The sequence below is a fragment of the Schistocerca nitens genome, chromosome 8 (assembly GCF_023898315.1).
Source record: "Schistocerca nitens isolate TAMUIC-IGC-003100 chromosome 8, iqSchNite1.1, whole genome shotgun sequence".
Lineage (NCBI taxonomy): Eukaryota > Metazoa > Arthropoda > Insecta > Orthoptera > Acrididae > Schistocerca > Schistocerca nitens.
In genome coordinates, this window is record NC_064621.1 from 178,039,789 (window position 1) to 178,059,442 (window position 19,654).

At 40.9% G+C, this 19,654-nt stretch overlaps 1 protein-coding gene across 2 annotated transcripts in view; it reads left to right on the forward strand.

Moving 5' to 3' along the window:
• The first annotated feature begins 3,810 nt into the window (after positions 1-3,810).
• LOC126199353 (probable cytochrome P450 6a20) overlaps positions 3,811-19,654 on the forward strand; it is a 116,399-nt gene continuing 100,555 nt past the window's right edge. For both annotated transcript variants that reach the window (XM_049936213.1, XM_049936214.1), the window contains exon 1: positions 3,811-3,947. The gene's annotated coding sequence lies outside the window, so the exon portion shown is untranslated. The remainder of the gene's footprint in view (positions 3,948-19,654) is intronic.

A 19,654-nucleotide genomic window follows, 5' to 3' on the forward strand; every position in this document is an offset into this window, starting at 1 on the left:
TTCTTGACTGGATATTTAACTTCAAACATTGTTGCATGTTAACAGATTCTAAGTCTGACAAAGCATACTAGAAATGTAAAGTGAAAAGTTTTATGGCTAAGACAAAGTTAAAAGGCAGATTATCTTTCAATAAACGGTTTTACATGTGCAATGTGGTGTAAACCTTTACTCTTCCTAGTACGCAGAGTTTCAGTTTCAACGCAATTATCATGTGGTTACGTTGGTAAGGAACACTGGAATTTTTCTCAAGGTTAGCTATGTTATTTTTCTCAAGCCCAGCCGGCGCACGTGGCTGCCTGCCGGTGCGAGTCATTGTCTGTCTCTTTGTTGGCGCGCGTCGTTATTGGGATTAGGAGACCTAACTTCTACAAATTCACCTTGTCGAGAGGACCCTGCTCTGTTTGAATCCCGCCAGTTCTGATAAAATTCAGGTCTGTCGTTATGATTATATCGTCTGTCGTGATGTCGGTAGATTCCACAGTTTCTTTCTTGTCGGTCACGTGGCGGAGAATTTCTCCCTGAATCGTAACTGCGCGCTGAATTGTTGCGTCTGAAATTACTCTGTCACCCTTGATAATAATAGTTCTGGTTACCATATTGTCTGTTTCAATTATTGTCTCTGTCATATTCATTACTACGGAAATGCGAACTTTCTCTGTAACTATTACTCTGCCAGTTGTTGTCATACGGGTGGTGTCTGTTTTGGTCACGATTTGTGTTATGAGAATAGCCTCGTCGTGTCCAGTTATTATTTCTTTCATCACGGAATTGCAACGGATGTGACCTGTAATTGTTGTGTTCCTGTTTTCGCGTTCCGCGATTGTCAGTGTCAATTTCCATTTCTTGTAACAGTCCCTGAAAAGCTTCAATGTTATCTTTGCAACGTCCTGCCAAAATAATATGTCGTAAATGTTCAGGTAGTTTGATTAAGCAAATGCGGATGAGTTCTGAGGGGCTGTATGGGTTTGACAGGTACTGATTCTTGTGCAACGTGTCTTCAAAATATTTCACAAGACTGGAAAATTCAGATTCTTCGAAATGTTTCATCATTATGATGCCATGTTTTACTCGGTCATGTGTGGCTTGAGACCAATATGCTGAGAGGAAGGCATGGTAAAACTCTCCTTCACTGCGGCAATCGTGAATGACCGATCGCATTCTTACAGCTGGTTCATTCTCTAAGTAGCCACACATAAATTCTAATCTGTGTTCTAATGACCAGTTGGGAGGAAAACAATGAGAGAATTGATGAAGCCACGCTTGTGGATGAATGTCGTTGCCAGAATTCTTAAATGTTTTGAATTTACGTGTAGTAATGAACAGCGGTCATCGTTACGTCGTTTCCATCCCAAAATTCGGTGTACCTTGCCAATTTCTTTCATAATTTCCGAAGTGTCCTGTGTTTTTATTTTGTGGCTGTTCCGTATTTCTATGTCCCTCTTCCCGTATTGGAGCGCGAGTGTCCTCTGAAATACGTAATTCTTATATTACCTGTGTCAGCTGATCTTGTACTTCCCGGATTTCTCTTTGGTGTTGCGTATTAATTTGTTTCTGATTTTGTTTGAATTTCTTAATTTGTTCGCACTCCTCTGTGTCATTAAAGACTACCGGTTTTGTGTCATTCAGATTATCATCTACCTTCGTAGATAAATTATTGAGCTGATCCGAATGTTCAACTACTTTCTCTGATAATGAACTAATTTCCTCCATGTGTCTTTCTGAACCAATTTTCGGAGTATCTACTGTGTCCTTTAAGTTTTCTTGAGTTTTTGCAAGTTGCGTAACCGAATCGGTAGATGGAACTGAGTCAGTTTTAGCTTGCAAGGTCTCATGATTTTCATGAACAATAGTTTGCAGTTCTTTTATGACTGCTTCGTGATTCTGTAATGCATTTTCATGACGCGAAAAAATAGGTTGAAAATGCTCACAAATCTGTGTTTTTACGTCATTACAGACTTTTTGACATTTCGATTCAATGTTATGTAACTCAGTAGTTAAATCTTCACGTGTTTGTTCAAGTGTGGTGTCTAACTTTTGAAGATTTTGCTGTGTTTGTCTCTGATTTTGTTCCATTATGTCTAACTGTTGCTGTGTTTGTCTCTGTTTTTGTTCCATTGAGTCTAGCTTTTGAAGCTTTTGCTGTGTTTGTCTCTGATTTTGTTCCATTGTGTCTAACTTTTGAAGATTTTGTTCCATTATGTCTAACTTTTGAAGCTTTTGTCCCATTTGATGCATTAATTGTAATAACAATGCACTGGTGTCTGAAACATGTTCCTCAGTGCTATTCGGCAATGCATTTGAACCGGCAATATTTGCAGTTTGAAAAGCAGAAAATGTGTCTTGACTTATTTGAGAAAACGGTGAGGACGCAAAACCTGAATCTACAGTATTTGCAAGATTGTGTCCTGTCATTCCAGATTCCTGAGGCAAGCTGTTGCCGACCGATCGATCGATAATGCTTCCCTGTTCACTAATTGTTTCACTGTCTACACCATTGTTTGCAGCCCGCTCCATTTCCCTATGCACAATTACCAAATTACTACTTTGAACATTAGTTAATTCATTACTCGGTGGCGCTAACATACTGCTTTCGTCTTCACTGTCATTTCTCAGTTCACTTTGGAGCCTAGTATTACGTTTTACACACGCCATTATTGTCACAATATTTCACACGATAACACAGAAAAGCACAATTTGAAGAGCAAAAATAAGAGAACACATTAACGTAGCACTGAAAATAATATCTCGTTAATTGCAAGCGCAGCTGCGAAATACTTGCTGCAAATCTACATGCATGCCACAACTGTTTTACTGTACAACAATGAAAAACTGCAACTACAAAGGAAATTCACTCTATATTTACGCGCTAGCAATAAACAAAAGCTACACTAATTACACAAACTACAAGAAAAAATCAGAAGATTCCAGTGAGGTATCCCCGGCTAAGTGTCGACATATGAAACGTCCCCTTAGAACAATTATACATGACTGTGCTTAAACTGACACACAATATTTTTAGCGCAACGCAATCTGACTTACAAAAATCACTACACAAGAATGGCCCTGACTAACATTAACCTATACGTTTCACAAATCACTTACCTCACAAAAATCTTCGTTACTCGAACTACTGCAATACAGCGAGCGCCACTACTGCTAGCTAAATAAAAGATTCAAACTACTGAAGGCACTAACTACTGACAGGCATAGTTAGCAAATGAAAGATTTTAATAGAGAACAAACAATGTATTTACCTTAATAGTCATAATATATATAGCAGTTCATGACATCCAGTCTTACAAATTTCAAAACTCCGCCATTTCTCTCCCCACATCCACCACTGCTGGCGGCTCACCTCCAACTGCGCAACGCTACGCGCTGTTAACATCCAGCTGCCCAACACTACAATAGCCAACAACAATGCAAACCAGCCACAGACTGCACACCGCACAGCCAGTGATTTTCATACAGAGCGCTACGTGGCGTTACCAATAAGAAAACATGAACAGCCTACTTACAAATGATTCTCAGTGGGACAGTTGCCCCTACTGCCACCCCTCCCACCCCAACCTCCTCAGTGGCCCCCTGGATGTGCCCCTGGTCTTGCTGCTGCTTAGTGATAATTTTCGAAGTATTTCAGGTCATCATAATCTGGCGGCTGCGTATACAGGTCCTTTTTCATACTCGTAAACTTACGGATTCTCAGTGGGACAGTTGCCCCTACTGCCACCCCCCTCCCCCCCTCCCCCACTTCCTCAGTGGCCCCCTGGATGCGCCCCTGGTCTTGCAGCTGCCTCCTACGTGTGAGACGGTGCTAGTGCACGCGCTCGGACGCAATTGGTCATAACGAGGGGTCCGTAACAAGGTCCTCCGCTTCGCTGCCGCTGGCGGGGAACACAGTAGTGTACAGCGCCGAGCTGTGAGGGCCGTCGCTTTCGCTGCCAGACGTGAGTATTTCGCGACTCCGTCTTTGTCTCACCCTGAGGCTGCCCGAGCAGAGTTCCTTTTGGCACGGAAGTGGCTACCTTCCAAGAGCAACAAAGTGCGCTCCACCCGACGCATTGTAGGGTTTTTTAAAGCAGCTGCGTTTATCGAATTAGCTACATATGCCATAGGCCACATTAACTATAATCATTGCGATAGGAACCCTGTCATTTGAATAAAATCCGCACAGACTTTTAAATATCTACAGCTAAAAGCTTTACATCTACAGGTTTCTAAGTGTCTTATCATTCCTATTCAAGAATTTGTTTTGAACCTGGGTACTGTAATATTCCAACCTAATCAGTACGCAGCAATTTAAAACTGTATGCTGGACCGAGCCTCGAACTCGGGACTTAGGCCTTTCGCGGGCAAGTGCTCTACCATATGAGCTACCCAACAACGACTCACGCCGCGTCCTCACAGCTTCACTTCTGCCAGTACCTCGACTCCTACCTTCCAAACTTAATCTTCCAGGAAGTTTCAATTATTTATTTATTTATTTATTGTTCCGCGGGACCAAATTAAGGAGAAGTCTCCATGGTCATGGAACGAGTCAATACATGAAATTATAACATGATAGTAGAAACAGATATAATGAAATATAAGTAACATATTCAGGCGACAATTCGTAATTTTAAATAAAGAAAATCAACAATGTCAACTGGAATTTGCTTAATTTTTCAGCTCTTCCAGGAGCTCCTCGACAGAATAGAAGGAGTGAGCTATGAGGAAACTCTTCAGTTTAGACTTAAAAGTGTTTGGGGTACTGCTAAGATTTTTGAGTTCTTGTGGTAGCTTATTGAAAATGGATGCAGCAGAATACTGCACTCCTTTCTGCACAAGAGTCAAGGAAGTGCATTGCACATGCAGATTTGATTTCTGCCTAGTATTAACTGAGTGAAAGCTGCTAACTCTAGGGAATAAACTAATATTGCTAACAAGAAAGGACATTAAAGAAATTATATACTGTGAGGGCAATGTCAGAATTCCCAGACTACTGAATAGGGGTCGACAAGAGGTTCTCGAACTTACACCACACATAGCTCGAACAGCCCGTTTTTGAGCCAAAAATACCCTCTTTGAATCAGAAGAATTACCCCAAAAAATAATACCTTATGACATAAGCGTATGAGAATATGCGAAGTAGACTACTTTTCGTGTTGAACTGTCATTTATTTCAGATACTGTTATAATGGTAAATAAAGCAGCATTTAGTTTCTGAACAACATCCTGAACATGGGCTTTCCGCCGGCCGCGGTGGACTCGCGGTTCTAGGCGCGCAGTCCGGAACCGTGCGACTGCTACGGTCGCAAGTTCGAATCCTGCCTCGGGCATGGATGCGTGTGATGTCCTTAGGTTAGTTAGGTTTAAGTAGTTCTAAGTTCTAGGGCACTGATAACCACAGCAGTTGAGTCCCATAGTGCGCAGAGCCATTTGAACCATGGGCTTTCCACAACAGCTTACTATCTATCCGAACGCCTAGGAACTTGAACTGTTCCGTCTCGCTTATAATATGCCCATTCTGTCTGATCAAAATATCGGTTCTTGTTGAATTATGAGTTAGAAACTGTAAAAACTGAGTCTACCTGTGATTTAGCATCAAATTATTTTCCACAAGCCACGAACTTATTTCATGAACTACATTAGTTGATACTGTTTCAATATTACACACAAGATCCTTCACTACCAAGCTGGTGTCATCAGTAAACAGAAATATTTTTGAATCACCTGTAATACTAGAAGGCATATCATTTATATAAATAAGAAACAGCAGTGGCCCCAGCACCGACCCTTGGGGACAGTGCCCCAATGGGACTGAACATCACTACCACTCTCAATATTGCGGAGAATTACCTTCTGCTTTCTGTTTTTAAAGTAAGAGTCGAACCAATTGTAAGCTACTCCCCTTACTCCATAATGGTCCAACTTCTGCAGTAATATTTTGTGGTCAACACAGTCAAAAGCCTTCGTTAAATCAAAGAAAACGCCTAGCGTTCGCAACCTTTTATTTAATCCGTCCAAAACCTCACAGAGAAAAGAGAATATAGCATTTTCAGTTGTTAAACCATTTCTAAAACCAAATTGTACATTTGACAGCAAATATGTGAATTTAAATGCTCCAGTAACCTTGTATATATCATATCAGCGCACACTCCGCTGCAGAGTGAAAACCTCATTCTGGAAACATCCCGCAGGCTGTGGCTAAGCCATGTCTCCACAATATCCTTTTTTCAGGAGTGCTAGTTCTGCAAGGTTCGCAGGAGAGCATCTGTAAAGTTTGGAAGGTAGGAGACGAGGTACTGGCAGAAGTGAAGCTGTGAGGACGGGGCGTGAGTCGTGCTTGGGTAACTCAGATGGTAGAGCACTTGCCCGCGAAATGCAAAGGTCCCGAGTTCGAGTCTCGGTCCGGCACACAGTTTTAATCTGCCAGGAAGTTTCATATCTGCGCACACTTCGCTGCAGAGTGAAAATCTCATTCTGGAGTATGCAGCAAAGTTAAATCTCAAAATAAATGTATTAGGCGCTTAGGCGTAAACATTCATAATTCTTGCTCTACTTAATTATTATTGGGAAGAAATAGTTATAATCAAAATATGTCTTCTTATCCTTCTGCTGCATGGGGTAGCTGTGCTGTCTAGAACGTCTTGCTACAGTTCGAGTGGCTCCCCCCCGTCGGCGGTTCGTGTCCTCCATCGGGCATGGGTGTGTGTGTTGTCGTTAGTGTAAGTTTAAGTCAGATTAAGTAGTATGTAAGTCTAGGGACCGATGACCTCATCAGTTTGGTCCCATACGAGCTTACCAAAAATTTCCAAAATTTCCTTATCTTTCTCTCTTTCCACCTGCTCATTGTCTAATGCAGCCAGCACATGGGACGAAGCAGATAACGTTGACATGCGTACAGATGGGATATCCAACGTCACGAGACACACCGCCATTGGCACACAGTGCGTACTGGTTAACGTGATATTGCGTCCTCAGCGCTCTCCAGCAGCAGTTGTCGGCTTTATTTCGCTCGCAAAACGATACAGTTTGTTCACAAAAATGGACAAACATAGAATTCCTGCGTTAACTCTATTAAAACTCACATTCCCTTTCTTAGCCTATGCTAGTCATATTCTCCTGTCTATGGTATACATAAATAAAAACTTCAATATCCGTGGACGTGTAATAAAACAAAAACGGAAGATACATGTCCATCTGGTAAGGACATCAGCTGACAGAAGTTCACCAAACCCAACAAACTCACTCCTGACAGACAGCACACTTACATTTACATAACATCAAATATTACAGAAATTATTTCCATTAATTTCGTAGGGAAGTTCCACAATATTTTATTAACCACAAAGGTGAAAAAAAGTGTACGGTAAGATGCGAAACCTCTACCGATCGATCTTCAGTGCCATAACATGACGCCTCAGCCAACTACGCTATGATTTAATTCTAAGTCCAGCAATTTCGTGTTTCTAGTTCCCTAGACGCTTTAATCGCCGAACTGTTATTAATTAGTATTTGTTGTTGTTGTGGTCTTCAGTCCTGAGACTGGTTTGATGTAGCTCTCCATGCTACTCTATCCTGTGCAAGCCTCTTCATCTCCCAGTACCCTTCTGTATCTGTTTAGTGTATTCATCTCTTGGTCTCCCTCTACGATTTCTACCCTCCACGCTGCCCTCCAAAACTAAATTGGTGATCCCTTGATGCCTCAGAACATGTCCTACCAACCGATCCCTTCTTCTAGTCAAGTTGTGCCACAAACTTCTCTTCTCCCCAATCCTATTCAATACCTACTCATTAGTTATATGATCTACCCATCTAATCTTCAGTATTCTTCTGTAGCACCACATTTCGAAAGCTTCTATTCTATTTGTGGTGTCACCGCCAGACACCACACTTGCTAGGTGGTAGCTTAAATCGGCCGCGGTCCATTAGTACATGTTGGACCCGCGTGTCGCCACTGTCAGGATCGCAGACCGAGCGCCACCACAAGGCAGGTCTCGAGAGACGGACTAGCACTCGCCCCAGTTGTACGACGACGTTGCTAGCGACTACACTGACGAAGCCTTTCTCTCATTAGCCGAGAGACAGTTAGAATAGCCTTCAGCTAAGTTAATGGCTACGACCTAGCAAGGCGCCATTTGTACCATTGCATGTATCTCTAGATAGTCTCACTTGTATCATCAAGAATGCTGTATACCAAAGGACAATATAAAAGTTAAGTGTTCTAGTAGCTACGTTCTTTTCTTTATCACATTCATTACGAATCCTGTTCCAGACTTAACGCCAGACGGCGTGAGTTGACGCGTGCCCTTTCGGCTACTTCACTGTGGACTGGCTGCCTTGTCAGTCCACTACACTATTCTTGTCCAAACTATTTATCGTCCATGTTTCATTCCATACATGGCTACACTCCATTCAAATACTTTCAGAAACGACTTCCTGACACTTAAATCTATACTCGATGTTAACAAATTTCTCTTCTTGAGAAACGCTTTCCTTGCCATTGCCAGTCTACATTTTAAATCCTCTCTACTTTCACCATCATCAGTTATTTTGCTCCCCAAATAGCAAAACTCTTTTACTACTTTAAGTGTCTCATTTCCTAATCTAATTCCCTCAGCATCACCCGATTTAATTCGACTACATTCGATTATCCTCGTTTTGCTTTTGTTGATGTTCATCTTATACTCTCCTTTCAAGACACTGTCCATTCCGTTCAACTGTTCTTCCAAGTCCTTTGCTGTCTCTGACAGAATTACAATGTCATCGGCGAACCTCAAAGTTTTTATTTCTTCTCCGTGGATTTTAATATCTACTCCGAACTTTTCTTTTGTTTCCTTTACTGCTTGCTCAATACACAGATTGAATAGCACCGGGGAGAGGCTACAACCCTATCTCACTCCATTCCCAACCACTGCTTCCCTTTCATGTCCCTCGGCTCTTAGAACTGCCATCTGGTTTGTGTACAAATTGTAAATAGCCTTTCACTCCCTGTATTTTACCCCTGCCACCTTCATAATTTGAAAGAGAGTATTCCAGTCAACATTGTCAAAAGCTTTCACTAAGTCTACAAATGCTAGAAACGTAGGTTTATCTTTCCTTAATCTATTTCCTAAGATAAGTCGTAGGGTCAGTATTGCCTGACGTGTTCCAATATTTCTACGGAATCCAAACTGATCTTCCCCGAGGTCGGCTTCTACCAGTTTCTCCATTCGTCTGTAAAGAATTCGCGTTAGTATTTTGCAGCTGTGACTTATTAAACTGATAGTTCGGTAATTTTCACATCTGTCAACACCTGCTTTCAATGGGATTGGAATTATTACATTCTTCTTGAAGTCTAAGGGTATTTCGCTTGTCTCATACATCTTGCTCACCAGATGGTAGAGTTTTGTCAGGACTGGCTCACCCAAGGCTGTCAGTAGTTCCAATGGAATGTTGTCTACTCTGGCGGGCTTGTTTCGAGTCAGGTCTTTCAGTGCTCTGTCAAACTCAGTTATAACAAATTCTAACAACAACGACACGTTTTCACGTATCTTCAATGGGTCGGTGCTTTAAAATGGCTTACTTTCATAACACGCTAGTTACAAAGTGACAATTACTACATACGAAACTTCCTTAACAACCTGTATGCGATTTCCCATCAACAACAAATCGTATCAATAACAATTTGTTCTAGACATTCTAGAGACATTAGAAACAGCATATATTCATAGGGTATGACGTCTATCATAAAAGCCACAGAATACTGGCTGCTAGTGAACGCAAGAAATATAGTTCCATAAAATTTCTGGAGTGCTGAATTTATGCTGAAAAAAAAGCTGAATTTATGCGGCTGCGTGCCTGAAATTTTATGGAACAGTCTTTGCGGCGCGGAAACATGAAGATGCACAACAAATACGGTTTGACACAGGGCCTTCTGCTTGTGACATAGGGAGCGTTCTCCCTTCCTAATGGTTCTACTTTAAGTGGCACGTTGCCAAAATATTGCAGAACTTATTTTGTATTTTACGTGACGAAATGGTTCCTCAGCGTGAAATAGCAGTGGGGCCAACGAGATATATGGGTCCTGCAACGAACTTGTGACGTCACACTAGTCGTCTTGTCTGCCACACTTTGGGAATGCTCGGCCGCATACATGGCCCATGGTAAATCGATATTTAATCGAAAAGGTACACAATAAAGGATTTAATTTTGTCGTGTGCTATTACAGACTTGCATGCTTTTAAACGAGCAGTCCAGAATTATTAAACTTCTCTGAAAGAGTCAAGTCGAATCCTGCGAGAAAGACAGGCTGTATATGTCACAGAACATGACACTGCACGTCTTACTAGTGTCACCTGCCATCTCTGGTGGGGAGCGACTAACTATTTCAGACGAGTTTAATACTTCTTGACTGCTCGCTTAAATGCATGCAAGTTCTCGGAAGTACATGAAAAAATTAAGAGCTTTTGTCAGTACCTTTCCAATCAAATATTGGTTTCCCGTGCGCCCTGTGTGGAGCCAAGCGATCCCGAAATGAGGCGGACAAGCCCACTAGTGTTACGTCACAAGTATATTGCAGGGCCTGGATATCTCGTTGGCCCCTGTCTCACGTGCTGTGACGTACGCGGTACATCTGGTCTCTCTCGTGAGCTTCGAATAGCAGGAAGTGACGTCACAGAACTCGTAGCACCTCGCATCACACCAGCTAACTCTCCCATCATCTCCTGACGGCCTTAATGTCGATTTGTTATGTGATGACTGAAACACATTTTTCGCCTTTTTCGTCATTTATTAGCTTCAGGCCAGCTGTTCACGACACAGCTTCTGCAGACATGTGAGACAGACCACAAATATCATGAGACGAGTGGCAAAGCATCTTTACAGATCGAAAGCTAAGCACACACTTGTTCAATTGGTGCACAACATCCCTATTTACAGTCTCGCATTTCTCATGAGAATTTTCGCTAAACAGGAACTTTTTAGTTACAATAATTTTACAATCAACTCATTAATTTTGCCAAAAGTATTAATTTTTAAAACCTGAGATTTAGGTTTACAACAATATAATATTGGAGGCTACAATTGAGATACGGCAAGGCTAATACAAATAAACTTCATCTGTGTGGAAATTTTAAACTATGCATACTTCATGAGCATCGTAATTTAATCATGTCTCTTTAAATAATTTTTTAAAATAATACAAAAATTTCATTACAATCAGGACACTAATAACTAAATAATGAATAACAAAATTTGATGTGAAACATATTTAATGAAATTTCGAGTTTCTCGAACACATTCATTACACATTACATATTTAATCATCATCATCTTCTTCCAAGGATTAGTTGTTGTAATCACCTGTTCCGGTTTCTATTATCCATCCGTACATCTCTTATGAGATCTGCGTAGTTCTCTCTTTCCAGTTGGCTGATAATTCATCACCTTTTTTGGTAATCTCTTTTCTGTCCTTCTTTCAACATGATCTTTCCATTTCATTCTGTTCTCTTCTATCTTGTCGTTAACTGAAACGATTTATAATCTGATCTTATTGTTTTATTCCTTATTTTATCCATTTTATTACAGCCCTTTACACATCTTTTGAATTTCATTTCTTTTGCTTGTATATGTGATTTTTCTTTGTTTTGTTACTGTCCATGATTCGGAAACAAATACAAGAGTAGATACAGCTATAAAATAACAGGATTTCATTTGTGTTTCTTTTCTTGTTTTTCTTGCTACAGTTCTTCCAACTTTTCCGCAGATAACTTGATGTTTATTGAAGTTCTTCTCAATGTCTTTGTCACAGTTAAAACTAATATCAAATTCTACATGGATGAAGTGGGATATCTGTTCTAAAATTTTCTCATTTATTATTATTTTCAATCTTACTGAATTCTTTCCTTTGAAAGCCATTATCATTGTCTTATTTGAACATTTAATTGAGTTGTAATACACTGCATTTTGGATCAACCTATATGCTGTTCTTTAAAAATTATCTTCCGTTTCCTGTATAATTATCTGGTCATCAGCATGTAACACAGTAGTTAATGGTACACTAGACCCTATTTTAATTCCTAAGTGCCTTTCATCTTTCCACTTCATAATTAGGACGTCAATGTATAAATTAAATAAAGTGGGTGGTATACTGTACACTCATGGAACACCTTGATTTACTAACATTTGATCTGACATTTTCAAACCTGAACTTATAATTTGCATATGGACTCTTAATGGTATTAATAAGATGTTTAGGGAGACATTTTATTTCTAATATTTTCCTCAAAAGGGGTCTTTTTGCCTTCTCAAGGGCTTTCTCAAAAATCAGTAAATGCTAAATGCGTTTCTAAGCCCAATTCCCGACTTGTTTCAGTAATTTTTCTTATTATAAATATTTTATTATAACATAAGTGTCCTTCCTCAAGCCTGGTTGCCCGGCCACCATTGACCAGACAATTGGTGAGAAATCTGGAGAATGTGCTGGCCATGGCAGCAGTCGAATATTTTCTGTATTCAGAAAGGCTCGTACAGGACCTGCAACATGCGGTCGTGCATTATCCTGCTGAAATGTAGGGTTTCGCAGGGATCGAATGAAGGGTAGAGCTACGGGTCGTAACACATCTGAAATGTGACGTCAAAAGTGCCGTCAAGAGGTGACCGAGACGTGTTACCAATGGCACCCCATACCATCACGCCGGGTGATACGCCAATATGGCGATGACGAATACACGCTTCCAATGTGCGTTCACCGCGATGTCGCCAAACACGGATGCGACCATCATGATGCTGTAAACAGAACCTAGATTAATCAGAAAAAATGACGTTTTGCCATTCGTGCACCCATGTCCGTCGTTGAGTGCACCATCGCAGGCGCTCCTGTCTGTGATGCAGCGTCAAGGGTAACCGCAGCCAACTCTCCGAGCTGATAGTCCATGCTGCTGCAAACGTCGTCGAACTGTTCGTGCAGATGATTGTTGTCTTGCAAACGTCCCCATCTGTTGACTCAGGAATCGAGACGTGGCTGCACGATCCGCTACAGCCATGCGGATAAGATGCCTGTCATCTCGACTGCTAATGATACGAGGCCGTTGGGATCCAGCACGGCGTTCCGTATTACCCTCCTGAACCCAGCGGTTCCATATTCTGCTAACAGTCATTGGATCTCGACCAACGCGAGCAGCAATGTCGCGATACGATAAACCGCAATCGCGATAGGCTACAATCCGATCTTCATCAAAGTCGGAAACGTGATGGTACGCATTTCTCCTCCTTACACGAGGCATCACAACAACGTTTTACCAGGCAACGCCGGTCAACTGCTGTTTGTGTATGAGAAATCGGTTGGAAACTTTCCTCATGTCAACACGTTGTAGGTGTCGCCACCGGTGCCAACCTTGTGTGAATGCTCTGATAAGCTAATCGTTTGCATATCACAGCATATTCTTCCTGTCAGTTAAATTTCGCGTCTGTAGCACGTCACCTGCGTGGTGTAGCAATTTTAATGGCCAGTAGTGTACTTAGCTTCTTATACTGAACATTTCACTTCAAGAAATCCTCTTTCTTACTGGAATTTACTTTCAAAAGCTATTACTATTTGAACTAACTCTGTATATTTATTTAATAGATTTTAGTAATTTTGCGTCACTCTGAGTGAATTTTACATAAGCAAACTTTTACTATAACTCTTTGCAATAGTTGAGAAAACTTTCTCATTATTTACACAAAAAATTTAAATGGTGCCTCTTTATATTAATTTGGCACTTTATAAGTCTGTAAAACAGGATACTGAGAATAATCAACTACCAGGAAGGAACCCTATATAGGTGTATTATTAGGATGAAATAACAGGGTGAATCAGTTTCTTTAAAGTTCAAGAATGATTATTAAAACACAGTTTAAATTAATGGTTCATGCTGTACAAAACTAAAATATAAATAAATCTTATCTGGTGGCTGAAGGTTTGGGTGTGGCGAACAATTATAGCTTCTACACTCCCATAGTATATTGCTGTACGGGCTCAATTTCTCTTCTTGGCGTCGTTCAATTTTACATACAGTTGCCCAACAACTCGCAGCTATGCGGTAAGCCGTTTGCAGTCTTCATCCGTAGCATTTTTGTGCAAATTTGCAGGAATAGCTTCTTCTGCTCCTCAAAAGTGTTGCCTCAGTCATTACTGGCTACAGACCGTGTGACTAACTTCCCCCGCCTGCTCTAGGTAGCGCTCTTGCCACCTTTTCCACTCCTCAGATCCACTTTCTTTTGAAACAAAATCACACTGGCTTTTACATAACACCTGTTTCTTACACTGTTCCGAAGCGTGACCATTTCTTACAACTGTCAAATTTACATCAACATGAACAGTTTATACACACACATATTTTTAAATACAAAATGTCATCAGAAAATAATTTAACGTAATAAACGATTTACATAGCATTATACATACATTACTCACATACAATGCAAAGAACTTCGATCTCCAGTATGGTACAATTTACTTTACATATACGGAAAATATGGTACCAATATGTGAAAATTTTAAAGCAAAAAAATTGAAAAATTTAGATGAACCATAAACATAGTCTTATAAGTTGACGCGGAAAATGTCGTGCTCATCCCATTGTACTGCGGTCTCGTGCAGGCGAGGAAGCGATGACGCCACGGCAAGGCAATACCCTCGACACTACCAAGTCGGCGTTCCAATACGGCAGCTGCGTTGCGTAGATGCGACCAAGTAGCTGTGGTTGGGGCTCGCCGTGGCGCGCGAGAACACTACGTGGACCCAGGGTAGAAGGGGTGCTCACCACAGCAACGTCTGCCCACGAGCACAGGCTGGCAGCCAGGAATTTGTCTGCCCAAGTGACGGCGGGTGAGTGGCCACCTAGCCCCAGACATGAGCCAGAGACCTGCAGTTTGGATGCTAGCAGCAGCTTAAGTAGGGCCGGCAGGTGGCCCACCAGTTAAGAGTGCTCTAAATCCATAGCAAAGGACATGACACCTATGCCAGAGCTACGCCTCGCAGCAGCAGACTTCGGGGAGCCAGTTGAGGCATGTAGACTCGTAGACCAACGTAGATCCTTCCTCAGTACTGGTAGTAAATAGACTGATACGTTTGACTACAAAAAAGGAGTATTCATACTGTCTTTCACTGTACTTGTGTTGCTACTGCGTCGGTTTTTGTAACACAAGCCACAATAAATCGGCGGCTCAGGTGTAAATAACTGGCCCACCGATTCTGCAATGGCTCTGCCTTGTCTGATGTAAGGAAATATTTGAAATATCATCTGATGTAAGGAAACATTATTATTATTATTATTATTATTATTATTAAGCATCAGATTGAGAAGGGAAAGCAAGATATACTTGTGTGGCTCCGTTTCCCGTTTAGAAAGTGTCGCGTACCATTGTGGAACAGCGAGGCTTTGTGCGAGCGAGGTGCAATTTGAGAGGTGAACATATAACATGTTAACGCTTACGTCAATAACAATGACAGAGCTTGAGTGGTTTGAAAAGTTTAGAAATGACGTAGAAATGACAATTCATTAATCTCTGTGTTTTTCACACATACTAGTCTCACATGGAACAAAGTAACCGTATTTCTCAATAGATTTAAACAAATTACAAATCTTATGTTGCGTCCGTATTATACAGGAGATAAAAAGAGCGTAATATCGTCCGGTAGTGGACGATTGGTTGCGCGCTTGTTTTTGTTGTAATATTCAAATGTCTTCAAAGTCTGTCCTTAATATCGATGTTTTTACATGCACGCTGAATTAGTCTATAGTCTCTTAGGCGCGTCAGTGACGCTGGATTCATTTCTCCCTGTAAATCGTCAAAATACATAATTAAAATGCGTAGCTAAATATTATACATTGGCAAATATTTTTTTCTCCTTTATTGTGATTTCATTCCCTCGTCCCATATGGGCAGGGGAGGGCTGTTAGCGACATTATCCACCACTCTTCAGCCGAGTGACGTGACAGGCAAATAAATGGGTCTTCGCCTCTTTCATTACTCAAATCAGTGTTTTATGTGACGAGATGCGGCGGTGTGAAAATACATCTCACTTGCTTTTGCGTCATTGGTATTTCCACTCCAGCTGCGTCCTGCAACGTATGACGGGCATTCAATAAGTAGTGCAACACATTTTTTTGAGCCAATTTGGGTTGCAAAAATGGAGAATTTGTTTTGGGACATAGTGGAATATTCCGGCTTCATCCGCTATAGTTTCATGAAATTCTAGTAGGTGGCGGTGCTACACGTAGCCTTCAAAATGGCATCTGTAGCGGAGTCGCGTTCCAGGCAGAGATCTGTCCCTGAGTTTCTTTTGGCGGAAAACCAAAGTATCGCAGATATTCATAGGCCCTTGCAGAATCTCTATGGAGACCTGACAGTGAATAAGAGCACGGTGACTCATTGGGATGCCTCGTCTGTCATCATAGCCACAAGTCGTGCACCTGTCCGATCTCTCGCGTGCCGGCGGGCCACATACAGCTGCACCTCCTGCAATATCGGAACGTGCGGACACTCTCATTCGATGTGGTCCACGGATCACAATCAAACACTTCGCTGTTCAACTGGACGTCTCTGTTGGTAATGCCGACACACTTGTTCAGCACTTGGGGTACTCAAAGGACCGTGACCGCTGGATTTCTCGCCGCCTAGTGCCGGCCGCTGTGGCCGAGCAGTTCTAGGCACTTCAGTCCGGATCCGCGCCTCTGCTACGGTCGCAGGTTCGAATTCTGCCTCGGGCATGGATGTGTGTCATGTCCTTAAGTTAGTTAGGTTTAAGTGGTTCTAAGTCTATGGGAATGATGACCCCAGATGTTAAGTCCCATAGCGCTTAGAGCCATTTGAATCTCGCCGCCTAACAGAAGACCATGCAGACCGAAGAGGATCGTCTGTGCGGAAGTGGTAGCGCGTTACGAGGCTGATCGTGGGCAATTTTTGTCGAACATCGTCATAGGCGATGAGACACGTTTTCATTACTTCGAACCGGGAACGAAACGGCAATCCACCGAGTGGCGTCATACCACTTCTCCTCCGTAAGAAAAAGTTCAAAGTTGCACACTCACCCGATAGTCATGTGGGGCTTTGAAGCGGTTATTCTGTTTGATTGCCTCCGTCGTAGTGCAACGATCCATTTGGAAGTATATTTTGATACCCTCAGCAAACTGAAGATACGACTTCAGCGTGTTCGTCGCCACGAAAGTGCGAACGGTCTTCTCCGTCTCCACGGCAATTCAAGGCCTCCTATAAGTCTGGGCACACGAGAGGAGCTCAAAAAACTTCATTAGATTAGATTAGATTCAATTTTCGTTCCATAGACCCAAAAAATTAGATGATTCTCGTGGGTGTGGAACATGTCAGAAAGTATGACATAAAAACATAAAACATTTGAATATAATACTTACTACCCTGATCATTTGTCAGGAGATAGTCGAAAATAAGTTAATGCAATATAGTAAACTGTGACAACTAATATTTACAGAATTAACACACTGTCAGCATGAAACACTGTTATCCACTATTAATAAATTTATCATACACAAAATACCCAATCTTGACTGCTGTGACCAAGTGTTGTCAAAATTGAAATCTAACTGATATTTTTACTTAAGCTGGCTCAGCAGTCTCTGTTAAGGAATTCATCTATGGAGTAGAAAGAGTTACCTACCAAAAAGTTTTTCAAACTCTGTTTAAACTGTGTTTTACCTGAAACCAAGTTTTTAATGGTTACTGGCAATTTATTAAAAATGTGTGTTCCTGAATATTGGACCCTTTTTATGGACCAAGGTAAGTGATTTCAGGCCTTTATGTAGATTCTTCTTATTCCTAGTATTGATACTGTGTACTGAGCTATCGGTTGGAAATGGAGATGTATTACTTGGAAGAAATTTCATTAAGGATTAAATATACTGAGAGGTAGTGGATAGAATACAAAATTCCTTGAACAGGTTTCTACAAGATATTCTTGAATTTAGACCACAAATGATTCTTATCACACGCTTTTGCACCCTAAAAACTTTTGCTCGGTTTGATGAGTTGCCCCAGAATATGATCCCATATGACAGAATGAAAGTAAGCAAAATATGCAAGGTTTTTTATATTGATATCTCCCACATCTGACATCATTCTCGCGGCAAATACAGACTTGTTTAGGCGCTTAAGCAATTCTGTGGTATGCCCTTCCCAACTGAATTTACTATCGAGTTGTAATCCCAGAAGTTTAACACTGTCAACCTCTTCGATCTAGATGTCTTCATATGTTATACTCATGCTGGAAGGAAATCTCTTACAGGTTGTGAACTACATATAGTATGTCTTCTCAAAGTTTAATGACAAAGAATTAGCTTTAAACCACTTATTAATGTCAGTGAAAATTTGATTAGCAGCTATTTCTAAATCTGTACTTGATTTGCTACTTATTGCAATCTTTGAATAATCTACAAGCAAAACAAACCTTGCATCTGGCAATGTAACAGATGAGAGGTCATTAATACATACAAGAAAAGCAATGGACCCAAAGTGGAACCTTGAGGAACACCACATGTAATTAATTCCCAGTCAAATGAAGACAGACTGCTTACTGCAGAGGTATTTCGCATTGGATTGTTCTTCCTCATCCACTCTTATTTTCGCCAACATGTACACTTTTTTCGACGTTTCAGATGATGTAGGCACCTAACTATTCTTACTGCACACACTCGCGTCCACGAATATGTCCGCATATATTTTCAGTTTTCTTTAGGGCTCTGTGCCTCAAGGGAAACGTTATAGGATCGCTTTGTTGTCCTTCCGCCTGTTTGTCTGTTTGTGCGACTGTTAAGAGCTCTCTCTCTCTCACGAAGGGGTAAATGTATCACGTTCAAATTAATGTCACAAATTAAGGATTGTGGTCTCTTGAAGGTGTAAAAATTTTAAGCTTCTGTGTCACTTCAATAAAAAGATTTTTGCCACATATTTTCAATACTCGGAAACTCACGCATAAAAACCATTAGGGTACTTCCCGTAGACTTGCAATCATGAAATTTGGCGAGAAACAAGGTTTCACAGTGCAAGTAAGGAAAAATCCGAAGATTGCCAATTGTAATTACGTCAAACGAAAAAATATCTTTGTCTATTTTTTTAACCTTCTGTTTGTCTGTTCGTCTGTTAAGACCCTTCTTCTCTGGAACAGTTTGGTGTATCAAGCTGAAATTTATGTCATGCATTAAAGTCTACGGTCCCTTGGCGGCGTAAAAATTGTAATCTAAGTCCATGCAATCAAAAGGGTCTTTCATTTATGTAACATATTTTGATATTCGAAAGCTCACTCATCAAAACTTCCCGTTGACCTAGAATCATGAAAATCAGTGTGAAGCAAGGTTTCAAAGTACAGCTAAAGTAAAAAAATATGAAAACTATAATTATATCACACAAAAATATGTTTTGCCATTTGAACGTACATTACATTCATCATCCGTCAAAAGCATAACAGAGGAACATTACTGCATGCAAACATAAAATGTTAGATGTAGTCATGTTTTAGTAAGTAAATAAAATATGTTTTATTAAAACTTCTCTCTCTACATATGTAAACTGAAGCCCCCCACTCGCTTGTGTTTGTGTGTACTAGATAATCTTAGGAACTATTGTAGAGATTTTGAAACGACCTTGGAATTGTCGATACTCAAGATGGATGAACTAT